Raw genomic sequence first — 6187 nt, 5'->3', positions numbered from 1 at the left:
AGCTGCAATTTTATATTGAGTTACCGTCTCGAGCTCGTTACATGTAGTTGTTGTGTGTTGCCAAAATGTAAAGTAATGGACACCAATGTAATGGATATGCTCTCGCCCGAAGGCACTGACCCCCAAACCCCGGACTGAGCTACATCGCTGTCTCCGCTCCCCCGCCACGGGGATGCTAGATTTAACTTCGCACACGGACGCTAAATGAATTACCAGCCAGTCCCAAGTAGCTCATCAAAGCTGCGTTACGGACACTGGTTTCTCACTCGGACACTAAGTCAATTAACTTTCACCCCCAGCCAGCCTGAAGTGTCTCATCAACAAATACTTTTTTTGGGGGGACACTGGCTTGATCACCAAGAAGGTCAGGAACCCGCTGTTTGCTGGCTCTCGTTCGACCAACTTGCCGAAGACTGGCTTAGCCAGGAAGCCCCACCTCGCACCATGAGGTGGCGAGGACACATCGGACCCCTCCCCGTCGCAGGACATCCTGCCAGCGCTCCGTGCTACCCTTTTGGGTGCCCGGGCAAACTCCGTCGGGAAGGAAGCGGGCAGCGCACGTCCGCTCCGAACGTCTTGCGAATAGCGACATACGGGCCTCCGGCCGCCCTGCCTGGGAACATTTTTTTTTCCCGCTCTCCTTTTTTCCCCCTTACTTTTCCGCCAAATCCACCTGTTCGCCGTGCAGACCAGAAACATCCAGGAAATCGACCAGCCTGCGTAAATTCTGTTCCATGCAAAGTAATTCCATCTTGTGGGCTACTGAAAGTACAGATTAGTGCATATTTGTGCTTGGATGAACAAGAACAGGAACCCCCAGCTATATGCATTGTCAATACACGCTCATTCCACCCTCACATCACAAGCTTAGCCTCTTCCTACCAATGTTTTTCCTTCGTTTGCTTTTTCCTGCCTTGTTTCCTTGTAGATTCCCCTGGTAGAGCTCATGAAATCTTCTATAAAAATTCACTACCTGTATCATTTGTGTGTGTTTGGGTTCGACAAAAGACCTCTGGCTATTGAGAACTCATCTAATTCCTGTAGCAACCTTCAGATAAGGACAGATAAAAGGTTTGTCGTCGCTTTCTCCTAAATTTTATACCTCGAAAGTGACGCGGTGCCCTTCACGAGACAAAATAGCTTTATTTATAACACTGAAACAGAAATCATGCTTTCCTTTCTGTTTTCTGTTTTACTGCAATTTCCACACAATTTATGACGTACGCCATACAGAGAATCACATTTTCTGTTGACATGGCAATATTCTCACTCTGGTTTTCATTTTGGACCCTCTTCACTGATTTTATTGACCACTTTAACTGGACTGATTTCGTCTTTCTTACGTTGCATCCACACCCAAATGTCACCCTGTGTTGTCCTCCAAAATGACAGCATTTCTCCTCCACATTTCGGACAACTCTGTCTCCCTTGTGTCAATATCGCTGACATTTGGAACATCTGAGAAGTCGTTCCGGAAAAATCATACTTTTGCGTCTGTTGAGACGTATAACGGGACCGGCAAACCACAGACAACAGCTCGAAAGATAAGCTGTTTCCACTCGGTTTCGAACCGAGGACCTTTCGCGTGTAAAGCGAACGTGATAGCCACTACACTATGGAAACCGCTGCTGGAGTTATGACCCAAGGCGGACTGGGCCAACACATGCTAAGGGGAGCTGCCAGCCGGCGGCAAGTTTCACGTGACCTGATGGAAAAACCAAAACAAAAGTGCATTTCACTCTTTTGGACCCTAAATCATGGTGGAATCAATCATCTAAAAATATATATAAACAAATCCTAAAACTAAAAAGAGGAAACAAGGACAAAAGAAACAGTCACGACTACCATCTACACATCCAGGAGAAACAAGTCATCAGGGGCCTCATGTACAAAAACTTGCGAGGATTTCCGACTGAAACATGCCGTACGCGCAAATCCAGAAAACGTCTGCACAAAAACGTGGTGTACGTTCTTTTTCACGGCAAAGTTCAGATGTATCAAGAGTGAAATGAGCGTGCGGTGGCTCACGGCAACTTCATGGCTGGCGTACGCACGTTTCTGCAGCTGTTGCAGCTTTGGCGACACTTCGGGGTGATGCTGGGAAGGGTTAGAGAGACACATGGGCCTGTGCGCTCGGAGGATGTGCCCAAAACTGCGGTGACTGTTTGAATTTCTTCGTGTGCTCTCCGGCCTCAGACGTTTCAAAGGCTCGTGAGGAGAAGCGGGACGGAAGATGAATGAATGAATCAATGATTGTTTACGCCACAATTTACCGTCCAAAACGTCAAATGCAGTTTTTTTTCCCATTGGGTTGCTGGCTGGCAGCTCCCAAAAGTACTGTTGGGGCAGTTAGACAAAGCAAGCCAGCAGTTTCCATAGTGTAGTGGTTATCACGTTTGCCTCACACGCAAAAGGTCCCTGGTTCGAAACCGGGTGGAAACAAGGCTTGTTTGTTACTTGTTTGTTATCTGCCATGAAAACCTATGGGGAGAGATTTGTGTCAAAATCTTTGACACAAATATATCTGTGACTTACATACGTGTTTTTCAAATCCACAAACATATCTGCAATTTACATGTGTGTTTTTTTGTTGTGTGTGCATTTATCATAACTTATCATTTGTCAATATTCAGTTCTGCTTGTGTATTGTTGATGGTGCGTTTGTAGATTAGCGCATTTATTTTTGAGACAAACGTAATTTCAGTTTTCAAGATACACACACACGCACACACAATTTGAGAGTCTTCACACGCAGCCTCTCGATCCTGATTCCCACTTCACTGGCAGAACTATTCACGTTGTCCGAGCAGGCGATCAAGATTTGATTCCTGACGGGGAGAAGGTTTTTGTCGAAGCTGTTTTTCAAGGCAGAATAATTATCCATCCTTCCATCCATTTTCTGAGCCGCTTCTCCTCACCCGGGTCGCGGGTGTGCTGGAGCCTATCCCAGCTGTCATCGGGCAGGAGGCGCGGTACACCCTGTCGGGTGGGCGGCCAGGCTACACACATAAGCAATGGTACAAAAAGGTTGTAATTGGCATATGTGGCTGGGTTAATGTGATTGAGCTTAGCCCCAGTTTCAATTCCTGGTTCAACCACCAGAGGTCGACAAACCAAATTAGATCGTAAGGAAAGAGTCGCCAGGTCAAGCATAAGTCTTCTTACTTATATCAATACTATTAAAACCCCTTGTCATAAGTAAACAAACACATACTGAGGTCAACTGCTTATATAATCAATTGCTTGATTTTATATCCTTGAGATAATTTTAATGATTCTCTGTGATGTTATAATTTAGATGTTCTTTTGGAAATCAGTGATAAAAAAGTACATCAAGCCTAATAAGGCTGTTATATAATATTTTGATTTTTGTATTTCTAATGTACAATGCTTTGGAACAGCTTTTATGCAAAGATTATGACCTGTGCAAGGTTGTCTCTCTCAGGCAACGGAAGCACACGAATGCTCTACGAAGTAAGCACGGACCTGTGGAAATGCATGAGAGAATTGTATTCACATGAATGTATAAATATTAACTGATAAACATGTATTGCAGAATGCTTAAAGAGATTAATGAGAAGTGATGAAGTGTATTGATTGTGTTCAAGACATATGAAATATGCTTGTCATTGAATGGATGTATTATGTGTGTAGTCAATAGTATTTACTGTGAACCTATTTTGGGTGAGCAAAAGGGGGAAATGGGTACTTTCCACTAGGATCATGTCAGGACACTGGATGAGTAATGGAGAGATAGGTGCTTTCCACTTAGGTCAAGTCAGGACACTGAATGAGTAAGGGAAAAATAGGTACTTTCCACTCAAGTCAAAAAGTTAGGACGCTGAAGGCGGGAACAGAGGTTATAAAAATCCCTCACACGGACAAACGGTGCTCCTTACTCTCTCGAGATAGGGAGACACACGTTCTTTTTTCCCCTCGCAATGCTCAGGGACAAGCTGGCAGGAGGACTTCATTTATGAATCTCCTTCTCATTTAATTGGGTAAGACAAAACAGTGTATTATAATAAGGTAACTAATAGAACCTCTATTGACATTGCGCGGAATAAGGGAAAAAGGGCTAGTCAGCTGTTCAGGTGTTCTGATGTCCAAATTATCTTATTATTAATTGGCGTTACGGCTCCGTAGGACTTGATCACTCCTTAAAAGCTCACTCAAAAAGGTAAATACTTATTTTGTGATTTATTACTTTTGAACAACTTCTATTTCTTTCCATTTTTATTATTCTTATTATTGTTCATTATATATCGCAAACCCATACTGTCATATTATCAATCTAACCTTGTGTAATCACTGAAATAAAAACCTTGCTTTAATTCTATTCTATCTTTGTCATTCTTATAAATGAGAATTAATCTCGACCTTAACACTCAACCTCTTATAAAGTGATTGAACTTCGACGAGACCCCTACCACCGGGTCCTATGACCATTCCTAAAACAGAGTAACTCATCCAAGATCGCCTTCGGCTCGATACCAACACCAATCCGTACGGTCCTGACAAGGACTGTTAAATTTACTAGGTCTTTAACAAATGCCAACGATTTATAAGGGATGGAGCTGCCGTAAAAACGGAGTACTCATTTTGATTATCCTTTCACTCGGTGCGGTTACTCATCAAGGGGTGATTAGTGAGGGCAGACCGGATTGGCTCCGTAAAACTAAAGGCAGTGAGCGCACCTAGGCGAATTCATCTCGACACCGGCTTAACAGCTCCTCGTCCCCTCGCGCTCACGGCGTTGGTGCCGGCCGGGGGAGGAAATAAGGGGGGAGCTCGACCCTTTAAACGGAGAGCCGGTCAGGACATTTCTCCCGATTAGTCCTGCGGGTAAGCGAAATCTGATATGTATAAATATATATAAATATATAAAATATAAATAAATCAAATAATTTAATAATAACTAATAACGTTGTTTCGTTTGGCTGTGCTGCTCAGTTGTGAGTTAGCTGCTCTTAGCTTCCATACCAATGCCCATTTACCATTCTAGCGTGCAGTTAGCAAGCCAACGATGGCTCCGCCCCGATGATGCGTCTTCGCCGGATGCCTCGATTTTACAGAACAGCTTAGTGACGTTATTTAAGCTCCCAAAAAATTTGCAAATAAACAAGCGATGCATTGACATTTTGAAGACGCATATGGATACGTCATATAGTTTTGTAAACTTTCAACAGAGACAACACGGCTTCGTGGGTAACTTGATACTCGTGAATGGGGCAGTGCCGACTGTCTAACGACCCGGGTTTCCTCCTACCGTCCCGCTGTCATCAGGTGCCGTGTTTGGCTCTGACATTCCTTGTGTGTTTTTTGGACGTACTTGGCAAATAAAGATGATTCTGATTCTGATTATATCACTGACAACGAGAGTAAGTTGACTTGTGTGCTTATTTTCATGATTACAGTCCACAATAAGCATTAATTTTTTAAAGTTGAGCCTCCTCACCGAATTTTACATTGTATAAGTTATCACCCCACCATCAGTATAATTAATTCCTTTTGGCTCATCCATTCGACACACCCACAGCGTCTGAGACATGAGAGGTGGCCCTTATTATTCAAGTTTTGAACCGTGATTTCATATACTTAGCGATCTGTTTTATTCATTCAAATTTGGCAGGCCTGTTAACATTACTCTTCCCTGTGGTGTGTCGAATTTACATGCCATTTCTTAGGCTTGCTTAGTGCCACTTTAAAGGCATTTTACTTCTTTTCAAAGGGGAAAATGGATTTGAGAGTAAAGTAAATTGAAGAAGCGTATTTTATTATGGATCACATGTACTGTACACTTTACAGTTTACCACGAAAAGTCAATGCTTCGTTACAGTCTAGTTCCATCAATCCTTCATTTATTTGATGTGGACATCAATAAATTATTGGAAAACAAGGCATGCATTACTTTGTGGATTTTGGCACCAGTGCTAATTCTTAACATTTGTCCACAGGAGGCTTTCAGAAAAGACAAAGACAACATAAAGATAAACGTAGTCGATAAAATGCATGAATGAAAAAAAAATGAAAAGTTTCTTTTCAATCAATCACTTATTTGATATTGACATCACTAAAACATTGGACAAAATGTATGCATTGCTTTAAGGAAGTATGGGTCCTCATGGTCCATATGTATGTATGGGTCCTCATGGTCCATATTTCACAAAAAAAGTGCATTTTAGCG

The 6187-nt window shown here is 42.7% G+C and overlaps 2 non-coding genes across 2 annotated transcripts; one reads left to right on the top strand and one right to left on the bottom strand.

Moving 5' to 3' along the window:
- Nucleotides 1–1550: 1550 nt before the first annotated feature.
- Nucleotides 1551–1623, bottom strand: trnav-uac (transfer RNA valine (anticodon UAC)). Its single transcript has one exon. It is a non-coding gene; the product is annotated as a tRNA-Val (tRNA).
- A 746-nt stretch (nt 1624–2369) lies between these two features.
- trnav-cac (transfer RNA valine (anticodon CAC)) lies at nt 2370–2442 on the top strand. The gene has a single exon. It is a non-coding gene; the product is annotated as a tRNA-Val (tRNA).
- The last annotated feature ends 3745 nt before the right edge of the window (nt 2443–6187 follow it).

The sequence above is a fragment of the Phycodurus eques genome, unplaced genomic scaffold (assembly GCF_024500275.1).
Source record: "Phycodurus eques isolate BA_2022a unplaced genomic scaffold, UOR_Pequ_1.1 contig_183, whole genome shotgun sequence".
Classification (NCBI taxonomy): Eukaryota; Metazoa; Chordata; class Actinopteri; order Syngnathiformes; family Syngnathidae; genus Phycodurus; species Phycodurus eques.
The sequence above is the reverse complement of the archived record's forward strand: the minus strand, read 5'-3'. Positions and strand labels throughout refer to the sequence as shown.